General features: G+C 43.0%; 1 non-coding gene across 1 annotated transcript; it reads right to left on the bottom strand.

Annotated features, from left to right (window-relative positions):
- Positions 1-7,497: 7,497 nt before the first annotated feature.
- LOC118021426 lies at positions 7,498-7,603 on the bottom strand. The gene has a single exon (XR_004682171.1). It is a non-coding gene; the product is annotated as a U6 spliceosomal RNA (small nuclear RNA).
- Between the last annotated feature and the right edge of the window lie 7,196 nt (positions 7,604-14,799).

Below are 14,799 nucleotides of genomic sequence, written 5' to 3'. Positions count from 1 at the left end.
CCGTCCCTATGCAGTTAAATGCTCTATTTTACAGAAGTAGATACCCCTAGGCATCAAAAGCATGCCTGTTTATGAAAGATTACCTACAATATTGAAAATCTCATCCCCACTACTTCTTGCTTTCCGCACTTGTTTGTGGGAAAGTATTTAGATCATTTATTAAACAGTTCTTTTTCTTTTCTTTCTGTCCTCCTTTGAGGTAGAGAAAACAGACATACTTGCCGGTAAGAAGAGTGGTGCATAAACGAATGAGAGCTTGGATTTTTGCAGCCTGTATTTACACGGTGTGCTTCTGTTCACACTAATCATTGCCGATGTCCCCTTGTTGATGAGCAATAATCCTGGCATGCTAACACCACTGGAGATCTATTTACCAGCCAACTCCATAGCTGCCTGGCTATAATAACAAATAGAAAATCAGGTGAGTTCCATTTATGAATCAGATACAGAGAGTACCTGGGCTTTTGACAATACTATCTGCTCCTCATTCTAGAAGGGGCTCACTGGTGTTAATATGGACAACTAAAAAAATAGCAGTAATGGAGATGTAGACTTGGATTAAAGAATAAAAATTGACTGTAGCCATTTTCGCCTTTGGGGAGGGTAATAACATATTGTATACCACTGGAAAAACTGCTCTCTATGTGGCTTTGTACTATTTCAGAGACTGGAGGACAGGGGAAGCCAGTAGTTTAGGGACTGGAAATTCTAGTAGCAGGGAGATATGGGGGTCTCTGGAGAGAGACAGAGCCCAACCACAGTGGTGAAAAGCCTGCTGGAAAAGGGTGGGGAGCAGCTGATAGGATGTGGAAACCTTTCATCACCTCAACATTTGCTTTATTTACTCTTGGGAGTGATAAACTCAAAGAAAGTGATGTGGATCCCATGCTTGCTGGGCCAGGAGCAGAGGGAACAGAAGAGCACTCTGAGGAGGGGTAGGTGAATGTGACAGCTCAGGGGGAGAGTGCAGGACACGCCAGCCTCCTGGAACTGGCAAGAAGCACGGGACAGGGGTTTAAACCAACCTGATTTAAATCTGCAATATAGGAAGACCTCAGCCTACTGAGATAAAATTGGGCCCTTGGCCAGTGGTGGCCACCTTTTAGATTTTAAAGACTTCAAATCAAAATACTTCAGGGGCTGGGGCCAGAATAGTGCTCTCAAGGCAAAACTCTAGGGAGTCGGGTGGAAGAGAAGCCATGCCAAAGAGCCAGGGTTTGGGTTTTTTCACTTTGAGCTCTTTTTGTGTGTGTGTGTGTGTGTGTGTGTGTGTGTGTGTGTGTGTCAGTCATTTACCACCTCCCTTTCTTCAGTGTCCTTCTTTCTGAGAGGTAGCCTGGTATCAGGGAGAAAACAGGCTTTCTGGTCAATTGTTATGTGTTTAACCTTCATGCCTGTCCTCCATTTGTAAAAGAGAGATGATAATGCGCCTTGCAGCGTTGTGTATGGATTCAAGAAGATACAGTATGGAAAGAACTTAGTGAAGTGGCTGGCAGGAGAGGCTCTGTCTGTTCCTCTGTCTCGCCAGCTTGTGTTGATAGACTGAATAAACAAATGGATCATGGCCAGACCATGTATAAAAACAGAGCCCTGACCTCTGCAGCAACCAGGCCAGGAAACCAATCCATTATCTATAGTAACCAGGCCAGAAGGCCAACCTACTGTGTACAAGTCAAATTTGTGGCAAGTCAGTCTCTCTCCCCCTGTCCAGTAAGACCTGTAAAAATCTACCCCAAACGGTCAACACTTGATTAATGACTGACAGCTTCTTTAGTTTTTGTCCCTGTTTTCAACTTAAAACCAATCAGAGGAAGCCAAATATATACCCCTAACCAACCACATGGGATGCCATGCTTCTACTTAGCCTACCTGCAGCTTCCCATGCCAATAGTCACCAGCCAGGGCACATCTGAAGTCTTTCCTTTTTCCACTATAAAGTTTTCCCACTCCTCTGCTTGCTTTTGAGTCTCTGCCAAAATGTAAGGCATGGTGGCTGACTCCCTTGCAATGACTCTTTCGCAAGCTCTGGATAAACAGCATTTGTCTATTCTCATTTGGTTGGTCTTCAGTTATTTCCACAGTGTCTTTTTTTTTTTTTTCTGATTCTCCCTTTTTATGGACTAAGTGTTTGTGTCCTCCCCAACCCCTTTTTACTTTGTTCCCCTTCAAACCCAAAGCTCTGGACCTTCTCAAACCCTCTGGTCCCACCACACTTGATCTGTCCACCATCAAATCAGGGTCATGCACTCTGAGTGACAACTTGATCAGTATATGCTTGTATAGTGCACATTACTCAACCCAGGCTACAAATGTACTGCTCCTGGGTTCTCCTAGAGATAGTACCTTAATGAAAAAGGACTGATTCCATTGGTTTGAATTTCAGGCATCATAGAAGGCTCAGCAGGGAGATATCTGAGGGCAGGCAGAGGCATTTTTTGTATCTCTCATAGCAACCTCTGGGTACTTCCCTATTGCTTGTAGCTTCTGCATCCTACCTATATATCAGGATTCATCTGATCTTGGTCATTACCCATTCACTGAGAATGTAAGTTTTGAATGTTTAAGGATTCATCAGTTTACGATATATCTATATATCTCTCTCTCTATCTATTATCTATCTATCTATCTATCTATCTATCTATCTATCTATCTATCTATTCATCCATCTATCCAGCTAGCTATCATTTATCTATATATGCACATGCATATTCTAATATTTATTATATATTCATATATTTATAAAAGTGATATCACTTTCTCCTTCTTAATCTAATACATAATAGACATCTTTCTATTGCAATAAGTATACAACAGAATACTTTTTACAGCTGTAGTATTTGATTGTATGTCTATATAATTACACTTGATCCCTCATTGCAGGTATTCAGAACTTTTCCCATTTTTCCTGCTTATAAACAATGATTCTTATATTTTCTTTCCATTCTCTCTCTCTTAGATTTAAATCTTTAAAAAAGTTTATTTCCTTGTGGTGTATGAGGTAGGACTATAGTGTATTTATTTCCAAATGAATTGTCTCAACAACACTAATTACCGAACAATCTCTATGACTCTATCAGTTTGAAGCACTTTATCATACCCTAAATTCGTAAGGTTTTCTTTAGAGCTTCTGTCCTGTTCTAGTCCCCTCTTCATGTAATTCTTCGATAGGGATACCCTATTTCAACAATTATAGTATTTAATATATTTATTTGATATCTGATAGAGGAAGGACATCCTCCTCCATTTTTTTTTCAGACAAATATTCTGACTTTTAACCAAAGCCACTCATGATGAATAAAATGAATGCATTTGTGTTTATTCTTTTGGATTGCTCTTGTTCTTCTAGAAAAACCAGGGTGCAGAGACTAGACTGGTGTGAGGGAGTCTGTGTGGAGGATCTGCGTGGAAGCCGGAATGAGTCACAAGTTGAATGAGAGGTATTCCATGGGTGGAAGATTTCCGAGCAGCCTGCACACACGTCTGGGCTACTGTTGTCAGTCCCTGTGGGAGTCGGCTGCCTGGAACTGCGTCTCCCACTGGAGGAGAGGTTGTCAAACCTGGTTGCACGTTAAAATCATCCGAAGAGCTTTCCCAGGGTAATGATGCCAGACCTCACTCCAAACCGAGTGAATCAGAATCTCTCGGACAGGGGTCTCCAGGTATGGGCGCATTTGAAAATTTCCCCAGGCATTCCCAGGCCTTTGTACCGCTGCCGACATGTGGTGGACAGAGCAGAACTGAATTGAATTCAGATGAAGACACCCAGACTTATACGTCTCTACCAATTCTCCTAGAGAAGGGACACAGATGATTAGTGCCCACTTGGGAATCTTTATGACTTTCCCTCTGTCACACTGGGAGAAGAAGCTTCAAAGGGAGAAAAATGAGCATGGTCTTGGTCCAGTAAAGGTAGTAGCTCAACAGTCTGAAAAGAGGAAGCTTCGAGACCATTTAGGCTGTCCCCGTATTTTAAGCTCATGAAGGCCAGAGAGGTTAGATGACTTTGCAAGGTGGCACAGCTCTCGGTGGCACATCTGGAACAGAAACCAGCCTTTTGTATTCCAGACATCCGTGTTATAGCCCACTGTCCTCATGTGAGTGCATGTGAGGGAGTGTGTAAGTGTGGGTGTGAGAGACTGGGTGTGTGAAGGGGTGCATGTGTGCATGCGAATACTAGGAATGGGAGGAGGTGGGGAGCCTGAGCAGAGAACTAGTCGCATTATAATAAATAGAAAACCAGGAGCCCTGGCCCCTCTCTTTCTGGCACGTGGTTCACTGCGTTCTCTCCAGGTTGGTCTCTGGCAGGTGCAGCAGTGGGGGCCTGGGAGGCAGGTTAGGCCTCCAGGGCCCAGCGCCGGCCATGGGGGAGGTGCTCTGCACTAAGGTTTACTGATGCAGAATTTGGGGAAGGGCTATTGTGAGTGGTCTCAGGCTCATTCTGGGGTGAGATGGTGTGTTGGGAAAGCATTGACCATGCTTTGCCTGGCTTAGGGTCCAGGATTGTTCTGTGGATGGATGGCAGTTTTCTCCATCTGTAAATTCAAGCTAAGTAGAAATGTCTATGCTCACATGTCACTGCATGTGTCCTCCTTGGACAGACCTCTTTTCACCCCAGTGTCTTCCAGGGTGTTCCTCTTTGCCAGGCCTAAGAAACCGGGGTGACCTTTGGATCCTGGCACCCAAAGTCCACCCTCCCTCTTTCTTCTTGAGTCTTCAGGGAGGCCACATGGAATAAGCAGTACCTGCCAGGAGAGCCTTTGGTGGGTCTGATCTGCTAGCTGGGTCCTGATAGAAGAGTGCAGGCTTGTTGTGTTCAGGCAAAGCCCAAGCTCTGATTTGCTAGAGAAAAACCACTACAGAAGCAAAATTACCCAAGAGTTGGGTAATGCTGATTAGCGACTTACCCGAGCAGTTGGAGATCACGGTCTTGTGGGCTTTACGCTCTTAATCCAAATGGTTCAGATCACAATGGCATAGATGGCACCGTGGAAAGGACCGGAAGTAATACTAACATGGCTGGTGGGTCCCTACTGTGAGGACTGTGAGGACACATACAGAGGACCACGCCCAGTTACCTGAGTGTGAGGTATGGCTGGGGGGAAGGGGGTTCTCTAAACCATGCCTGGTCCCCATGCTTGCTGATTGTAGAATCCCAGCATGTTACAGTTACCTCTCTTTTAACTGAGGAGGCTAGAATCTGGTGAAGTGAAATGGTTCTCCGAGATAACTCATATGGTTAGAGGTAGAGCTGAGATTAGAATCCAAACTCAGGGTTTGGGATCGGAAATATTTTTATTTGTAAGCAGCTTTACTGCTTGCTGGTTGTATGACCTTGACCTTAGACATTCTTTAATGTGGCTCCATGATTCCTGCCTCTGGTATTCATACCTTTGTGATATCCCCTCCCCTTGAGTGTGGTGGGAACTGTGACTGGCTTCTAATCCTTGCATTGGGCTGAAGGTGATAAATGTCTGTGATCGTGTAAGATTGTAGTGCCTGTCTTGCTAGTGTCTCTCTCTGTTGCTACCATGAGTCCTACAGCAGCAGAAAATTAATTCTGCCAAGAACCCCCGGGAGCCTGAAAGAAGATCCTTCCCCAGCTGAGCCTCTGATGATACCCCAGCCCTGGCAGACACCTTGTTGGTTGCCTTGCTTAAGCAGAAGTAAGCCATGCCCAGTTAAGCCATGTCCAGATTCCTGACCCACAGACCCTGGAGATAATAAATGTATGTTGTTTTAAGTAACCAGGTTCATGACGATTTGTTACCCAGCAATAGATAAGCAATATACTGACTGATACAGGCTGAATGTTTGCATCACCACCCCTAACTTTATATGTTGAAATGTAAATGACCATGGTGATAGTAGTAGGAGGTGGAGCCTATGGGAGGTGATTAGGTCATGAGTGCTCTTATAAAAGACACCCCACAGAGCTCCCTAGCCTCCTCCACCATGTGAGGACACAAGGAGAATTTGGCTGCCCAGAAGAGAGCTGTCACCAGAATCTGACCATGCTGGTGCCCTGTTCTTGGACTGCCAGCCTCCAGCACTGTGAGAACTGAAGTTCTGTTGTTTACAAACCACCCAGTCTGTAATATTTTGTTACAGTAGCCAAAACAGACTAAGGCACTGGGCCTCTGTTGACACTAAAATGGAGTTAATAACACAAACTTCTTATGAAATTTTTTTTTTTGGATCCAGTGTGACAACATTGAAAATGCCAAGCACAGTGCTTGGAAATTAGCAGAGACTCAATAAATGTCATTTTCTTTCTCCTCTTTCTTCCCCATTTTTCACGTAATATTATACCTACTGTAGCATGACATAATCTATACCTAACAGGAAAACAAAGTGTTAATGACTCAAAAGCATCAGGAAATTTTGTCTTTTGTCCCCTTTGATAAATATAAAAATTTATACTCTTCTTTAGTTAGTTACGTGATGCTTCCAATATATTAAGAACCTCAACTAAAAACTTTGGGACAAAGCGTTGCTTTACTTTAGAATAGCACAAACTTCCCTCTTGAGATTTACTAGTTAAAACAAAATCAGAGGTCTGGTCTGCAGTGGCTGATGAAGCACTAATTGTTTTTAATGATCTTTAGAATATAACCTAATTAATGACTGTGTTAAAAACCTTCTGCTCCTTATTGCTTTTCCCATTCTTGCTTAGTGAACCCCTCTGAGTGCTCCAGGTGAGCTTGGAGTCTTTTTGGAACATCCCCAGTTCTTTGCATATACCTGCCCAGGGATTTTTCTGGGATTTGCATGTCTACATTAAAGAAGAAATGAGGAAAAAATTACTTGTGAGTCTATTCTTTACCTTAAGTTGGACATTTGTTACAGCAGAGAAACTTTTTCCCCAGGTAAATGAACTACAAGGAAAGGTTACAGCCAGTATGAAACATTAATTATGTATTAAAATTGCAACCCCAGTGCTAAATCAATCAATAATTCAAATATTTATTGGCCATCAGCCATATACACAATGGAAAATTAAGGAAGGTCTTATGTGTTAGGGGTTTGGGACTAAGTCATCTCTGCCTCATCTCCTTAGGATCCATCGGGCAAGGGGAAAGCAACTCCTAATAAGTAGGGTGTCCCTTTATTACCTAAATCAGGCCACTGCTCAGAGCAGAACAGTTATGCATCAGAGAAATCTCTGAATTATATTTTTCTCCTTCTTCTTCCTTGTTTCTTTCATCAGCAAGTTCTATGGTCTGTCCCTTCAAAATGTTTCCATGATTTGTTCTTTCTTCTCCATTCCTGCTCCTCAGCATCAGTCCAGATCCTTACAAACTCCTTTTTTTTTTTTAAATATTTTGATAGGGTTTTTTTATTGTGGTAAAACAAACATAACAAAATTTACCATTTTAACTATTTTTAAGTGCATGGTTTGGCAGCATGAAGTACATTCACATTGTTGCATAACCATCTCCACCATCCATTTCCATTCTTCCATTTTTCATCTTCCCCAACTGAAGCTTAGTACCCATTAAAAGTATTCAAGAAGGCTTCATGAATGTTTATATCATCCTCATATGGGGCCATACTAATCTCTGTATGATTCCAATTTCAGTATGTGTGCTCCCCAAACGAGCACCCCTTATGACCTCTTGCCTGATTATTGTGATCTTCTAATGCCTCTACTCAGCTACTATCTTGAATGCCCATGCTGCCATCAAGGTGGAGCTCTAGGACACAGAGTAATTCTCTGGCTTAAAACCCCCCAGAGTCTCCACTTCCCTACAAGACGACATCCAGGCTCTTACGCAGGGCATCCAAACCTCCCACAATCTGCCTCTGCCTTCCTCACATTTACCGTCATCATCCTGCTTCCCTCCACCCCACCGTCTCCCAGTGACCTTTCTCCATATCAGCAACAGGGGTGGCCAACAGGAGCAGGCTGACAAAACTAACCTTGACTCCATGCTTCATGTGTGGTTGACTTTGGGTGAATCTGAGTTCCAGTGCCTTTCATCTCTCTGTGTCTGCTTTGCTGTCTTGCTGAAATGCATTTTTAAACCCACTCTTCATGTATCACTTAGCTATGAAACCTTTCTTTTTTTTTTTTTTTTAAGATTTTATTTATTTATTTGAGAGAGAGAATGAGAGACAGAGAGCATGAGAGGGAGGAGGGTCAGAGGGAGAAGCAGACTCCCTGCCGAGCAGGAAGCCCGATGCGGGACTCAATCCCGGGACTCCAGGATCATGACCTGAGCCGAAGGCAGTCGCTTAACCAACTGAGCCACCCAGGCGCCCTATGAAACCTTTCTAAACTGTCCCTGTTCCTCAATGATAACTAGCTCCCACTTCCTTGGGGCCTCCATGCTGGTATAACATCGGTTACACTGAGTCTTGTCTGTAGTGGTCAGGTCCTAAAGATCAGCAGACCTATACATAGCCCATTCTCAGAAACAGAGCTAGAGAATAGCATCTCCACTCTCTTGTTTTAACTTCTTCCATGTCTTCGACCTATTTCCATTCTCCCAACAAATGAAGCTTTTCTTCAAGCTTCTCAGAAATCTGAAAACTGAAAGATCATCCAGATTGAAGAAAATATCCCTTATCTGTAATTGGCTGGCTAAGTTCTTGATTTTATGGGAGACTATCCAGACACAGACCCATTTTCTCTTATTTCCTTTATAGAGGCAGCTCATGATGGAGGTAGAGTGAGAGGCAAGGCAGAGAAAGACCTTGCAGGACTGCCTTAGGAGGATGCCTGAACCTGGTTCCTTAGTCCTGGCTCCGCATTATGTGTAAGAAGTGTCCAGGAAACAGAACAAAACCTTTGCTTTTCCTATGAGACACAACAGACAGCATTCCACTCAGACTGTAAGTGCTCCACCCCTGCAGGACTCAGCACAAGGCTGGGGACTTCATGGATTACAATCTTGAAACCATAGACATTCAGAGCCAGAGGCGATCTAAGGCTCCATCTCTGTTTCACATTTGGGGCCTGAGGATTCTGTCCAGTTGTGCTCTGAAGGTCCCATTTGAGGTGAAGCATAGGGAAGACAGGTAGGAGGAGTTGGTGTTTCACTGAACAAGGCCTTTTTTTCTCTTCTAGCAGGGGTATTAAGGACACTTCCTAGTCAAAAGTGTCTCTCTCCTTATTAATTAATTCATTTCATTATATGTATTTGAGGACTTACTTTGTCCCAGGCACCTAATGAGCCATTGTGGATACTGTGGCAGAAAATACAGAGTCCTAACCCTCATGGAGCTCACATTGTATTTGTGGAGATAGATAATAATAAAATGAGGACACAGTAATATATGCTTATAAAGGAGCAAATTCTATGAAGATAAAATGTAGGGTGACACAGAGTATATAATAGGGGCCCTGACTTGTTCTGGGGCTCAGACTTCAGGTTTGAGAGATTCAGTGATTTGTCTGAGTTCACACACCTAGAGGATGGGTCCTCTGACTTCAAGGGCTGTTAACCAACTTGTTAACAACCTTGTTAAGAAGGGCGCACAAGCTCCTCTGCGAGACGTATTGGGTTATACGTGCTATATATGGTTCTAGTTATTTCCTGAATGCCTTCTTTGATTCCTAGACCAGGTTAGCATCCCTGCTGTGGGTCCCTTAGGGCTCTCTATTTACCCTACCACAGCACTCATCACAGTGTTATAACTCCTTCCTTAATTGGCTGCCTTCTCTATTATACAGGACTATTCTTAAATTCAGATAGCATGTGTGTCTTGTCATTTCCGTATCCCCATTACCAGGTCCAGGGTCTCACAGAGGGTGGGTGCCCTATGGGTATATGGGAAGAGGCAAGGGGTCAGGGACTGAATAGTATCTCTGTATGTAGTTGGGCTCTGGGAGACATGAAGGCAGAACTAACTTTGGGGGGAAAATGTAAAAACAGCTTGATACTTAAGAAACTAAAAAAAAATCTGAGAGTCCTGATATACACAGTCCATTGGCGCCATGTTTAATGTGCTCCCAGGACAGAGAAAGTCAAAGGGATGCCTTTGCTAACTCACTTGGTACCACTGAAATAACTGAGATTTCCTAATGGTCCTAGAAGAAGAGTTCACTCTGATGGCTTCGGTAGTTCAGATGAATTCACTGATATCTGGAAACAGCAAGTATGGACAGTTGGGTATCAGGATATTTTTTGTAGCAACTTACAGAAAACTCCAACTCAAATTATTCTAAGCAATCAGAATATTTCTTATCTCCCATCATTGCAACTTCAAAGGGTCAAAGCTGAACTTGAGAAATCTGCATTCTTTCCATCCCTTTCTCTTTTCTTTTCAGTGTAGGTGTCTCCCTGAGTCAGACTGAAGCAGTTCCAGGTGTCAATCCTGGACACCTATATCCAGAAGCAGTACCCAGAAGATGAGAAGCTGGCCTCTCCTGGACTTGTTTCCTAAGAATGGGGAAATTTTTTCCAAAAGCTCTTCAGAAGACATTCCCTCACATCTCATTGGCTAGAATTGGTCACGCGGCCATTCCCAAACCATTCACATACTGAGGGGAAGGGCTGCCATGAGTGGCTTACTATGGAATGGATATTGGAAATCCCATCACAAACATCTACCTTAACCTAGCAAATCAGTGAGAATGGCTTTTCAAAAGGTAACTCTTGCCACCCCTCAGGTAATGCCGTATGGTATGTCACTTCCTTTGCTGATATGATGGGTCATTCTCCTTGACCTTGGACCACATGCCCAGAGACAGTGCTGGCCAGACCCCTGGGACCCTTTTACACACCATGGCCTTGAACTCTACTGGGCTGTACCAGCCTTAGCATGGGACTTTCCCACAGTCTGATCTCCATTCCCCAAGCAGAATAAGTGGATTTTTTTTCATATAACACGAATCAATGCTCCATGACAAATGCGCTTTTTTCCACTTATTCCTTTGCAATTGTTGGCCATGGATCTTTTATGCCTCCATCTTTATGTCACAGAGATAAAAATGATAGAAAAATGAGAAATCAATTAAGTCACAAGAAAATAACCACTGCTAAAGTAAAGCAATTACACCAGGGCTAATAACCTCCCCAGCAACAGTTAGACAGTTATGTCAAGTAAATTTTGAAATAACAGGAGTTGTATTGACCCAGAAAAACAATGTATTGCCTTTATTGTCAGTCACTATGGTTTCAAGTCCTGGGAGCCTGATTTAATTAATGATGGAAGAGCTAAATCTTTATTCATACACAGCTCTCCTGAGAGTTTGCCCCAGACAATGCAAGTCTTCCTTCCTCTCTCCTTCCCTCCCTCTCTGCCTTTCTTCTTCTCTCCCTTCTTTCCTTTCTCCCTTCCTTCTTCCCTTTCACATATATGGAGGACCTACCATCTGCCAGAAACTGATCTAGGCTCTAAATAGCCAGAAATGTCCATATTAGGTGTGTGTGTATCGGAGTGACACGGCACCTCTGTCCTGTGATTGGTGCCCTTTATCGGTCAGACCTGCATTGTTCATTCTCTCCAACATTTACAGAGTGAGCATTAGGTACTCGATTTGGAATCCAGAAATGAAGAGACAAAGTTCTATACTCAAGAGATACAGCCACACAAGCGGGTGATGACACTACCACGAAGCCTTCATGGCGACAAGGACGAGCTGAGCTTGGAGGCTTTGGGTGAACACCCGAGGCATTACTTGGCCTAGGGCCAGCAGTGGCCGTTCTGTGTGGAGTTGGTATGTGGCATGAGACGTGCAGAATGTGAACGGGGTTGCCAGAAGCAGGGCAGCAAGGCAGGGCGAGTGTGGAGGAGTGCTCGGGCATAAGGAACGATGTGCACAAAGGCACAGGGATGAACGGTGCGAGGGGTGTCCCTTGTTGGTTATGCCTCGAGTAGGAGCTGAAAGGGAGAGCATCAGTAGCTCCCCTGAAATAGCCAGGGGAGCTTTGAGAAACACAGGACATCCGTCTTATGGGATATGACATGTATATAAAGTGACAATGTGGTATTCGTGGCAGAAAAGCCAGTAACTTAGTTATTTGTGTATTCTCTCCTTTCTTCATTATGGCAATTCCTATTAACTGAAAATAAAACCATATTCAAGATGAAGAAGCAAATGACAAACGAGGGACGTATTTGCAACATATAAAAAAAGAAAAAGGTTATTGTATAAGGAGTATGTCTCATGATAGAGAAAAAAGAAAATAAAAACAAAATGAAGAGCCTAACAAGTTCAGAAGCAATGAGAGTATTTAGAATATAAATATGCATATGGTAGAATTGCCATTTCATACCATGTAGAAAAGATAGATTATTCAATATTCAGTAAGTGGTGTTGGGACAAATGACCTGGCATTAGAAAAGTAGATTTAAGTTAGATCTTGAATTCATATGTAACATCGAAAGTAAATGGTATTGGGGCAATTGGAAAATCGAATCAAATGCTTTTTTAAAAGAGATTTATTTATTTGAGAGAGAGAGAGCATGAACAGGAGGGGTAGAGGGAGAGGGAGAGAGAATCCCGAGCAGCGCTGAGTGCGGAGCCATTGCAGGGCTCCATCCTACGACCCTGAGTTCATGACCTGAGCCAGACCAAGAGTCAGACCCTTAACTGACTGAGCCACCCAGGCACCCCAAATCAAATACAGTTTTTAAAGTGACATTTTTTGGGGCGCCTGGGTGGCTCAGTCGGTTAAGCGGCTGCCTTTGGCTCAGGTCATGATCCCAGGGTCCTGGGATTGAGCCCCGCATCGGGCTCCGTGCTCAGTGGGGAGCCTGCTTCTCCCTCTCTCTTTGCCTGCCGCTCTTCCTGCTTGTGATCTCTCTCTCTCTCTCTCTGTGTCAAATAAATAAATAAATAAATAAAATCTTTAAAAATAAAAAAATAAAGTGACATTTTTAGGGGTGCAGAGTCTGCTTGGGATTTTCTCTCCCTCTACCCCTCCCAATTGTGCTCTATCCATCACTCTCAAATAAATAAATCTTTTTTAAAAAAGTGACATTTTTAATGTACTCCCAACACTGAAATTATTTTCCAATAACTAAAATAATAAATCATAAAAACTTAAATCAAAGTAGAAATAAGCAGGCGCAAGGGGCAATTTCCTAAGAAAGAAATGGAAGGCAGCAATGTAAAGAAAAGCATGAGTAGGGGTGCCTGGGTAGCTTAGTCATTAAGTGTCTGCCTTTGGCTCAGGTCATGATCCCAGGGTCCTGGGATCCAGCCCTGCATCCTGGGATCAAGCCCTGCATCCTGGGATCGAGCCCCGCATCGGGCTCCCTGCTAGGAGGGGAGCCTGTTTCTCCCTCTCACACTCTCCCCTGCTTGTGTTCCCTCTCTCACTGTTTCTCTCTCTGTGTCAAATAATAAATAAATAAATAAAATCTTAAAAAAAAAAGAAAAGAAAAGCATGAGTAGATGTGAATACATTACAATGTGAAAGGTCTGTGTATTATAGAGAAGCCTCATACATTTCATTCGTATTTCCACATGCATTTATATAAAGTTTTGCATAGTGTTTTCCTACGATTCTTTTAACTTTTTAAAGAATTTGACTTTCTCATTTCTAATTTTTGGTATCCATGCAGTCTCCCCTTTTCACATTTATGCCAGTCTTATTAACTAAAAGCAAAATAAAACCATATTCAAATGGCAAATGACAAACTAGGGAAATATCCTCAACATATGGAAACAGGAAAAGTTTATTATACAAAGAGTATCTTTAAAAATAAAGAAGAGAGAAAATAAAATTGAGAGAAATTTGAATAAATTTGAAAGAATATGAATAAGTAATTTATTTAAAAAACAAAAATGATAATGTACATCTTAAATTTTTTCAACCTCGTCTGTAATGAAAAAAATACAAATTAAAACAACTATATATGGTTTTTTTGCCTATCAGTTTGGTAAGGAGATATATATATATATGTAGGTGTATATCATGCCTGAAGAACAATGAGGCATGAGGCATAGTTAATAAAGTGAATGAACACCTAATTTGAGTTGTTTCTTTTGTCTTCTTAAGCTTGGAATTAAGAGTTTAACTCTACCTAAAAGAACTATAAGCAACAGAATCAACTTCAAGTGTCCAAAATGTGGTTAAGAAAAAAAAAGAAAGAAAAGAAAAAAGATGAACTTTAACTCTGAGAGATATAAAATTGTAGCAAGTTATCCCAGGAGCTAGCTGGAAAACAAATTCTTCACAAGATTCCATCTGGGCCTGGTCTTAGGTCAAGAGGGAGGAGGAGCTGAGAGGGCTGGAGGATGCCATATCCCCCAAAGAGGAGCTCTTTCTTCATCAGGAGGAGCCTGACCACAGAAGACTGAAGGTCATGACTGTACAGATAGGAAATGCTTCAGGGAAGCTCGAGGTTGGGGGGGGGGGGGGGGGGAGGTCACTCTGAATCTTCCTCATTCTACCACAGCTGGGAGCAAGGAACTCCGGGCAGGATTTAAGGAGGCTGTACTTTGATGAAGGCTGAGTGCAGCTTTTGAAATCATCCCTTTCATCGTCATATTATACTTGGCTTTTTCCAAGGGCACTACGAGAACACACAAGCTGGGCTGTAGGCAAGTCTGAGAGGTCCTGATGGGAAGGAACAGCTTGAATTGATGGGGGAAGATTACGGACAGGGAAAGAGCCACATGATGGATCTGGCCAGACAGCGCATCGGGAGCCATGGGGTCGACATACTGCATTCACCCTGCTGAGCAGGGGTTTGGACTGATTTCATGAGCTGATGGGAAATCAATCAGGAGAGAACAAGGACAAACGCTGCCCACTGAAATGGATGCGTCAGTTGCCTGTAATGGACGGCAGGAGTTGCTTCCCCCCAAAGGCTCACCCCTGCAACTAGCCACCCTCCTCC

This window comes from Mirounga leonina, unplaced genomic scaffold (genome assembly GCF_011800145.1).
Source record: "Mirounga leonina isolate KUSES-001 unplaced genomic scaffold, KU_Mleo_1.0 Mir_174, whole genome shotgun sequence".
Classification (NCBI taxonomy): domain Eukaryota; kingdom Metazoa; phylum Chordata; class Mammalia; order Carnivora; family Phocidae; genus Mirounga; species Mirounga leonina.
This window is presented reverse-complemented; position numbering and strand designations above follow the sequence as displayed.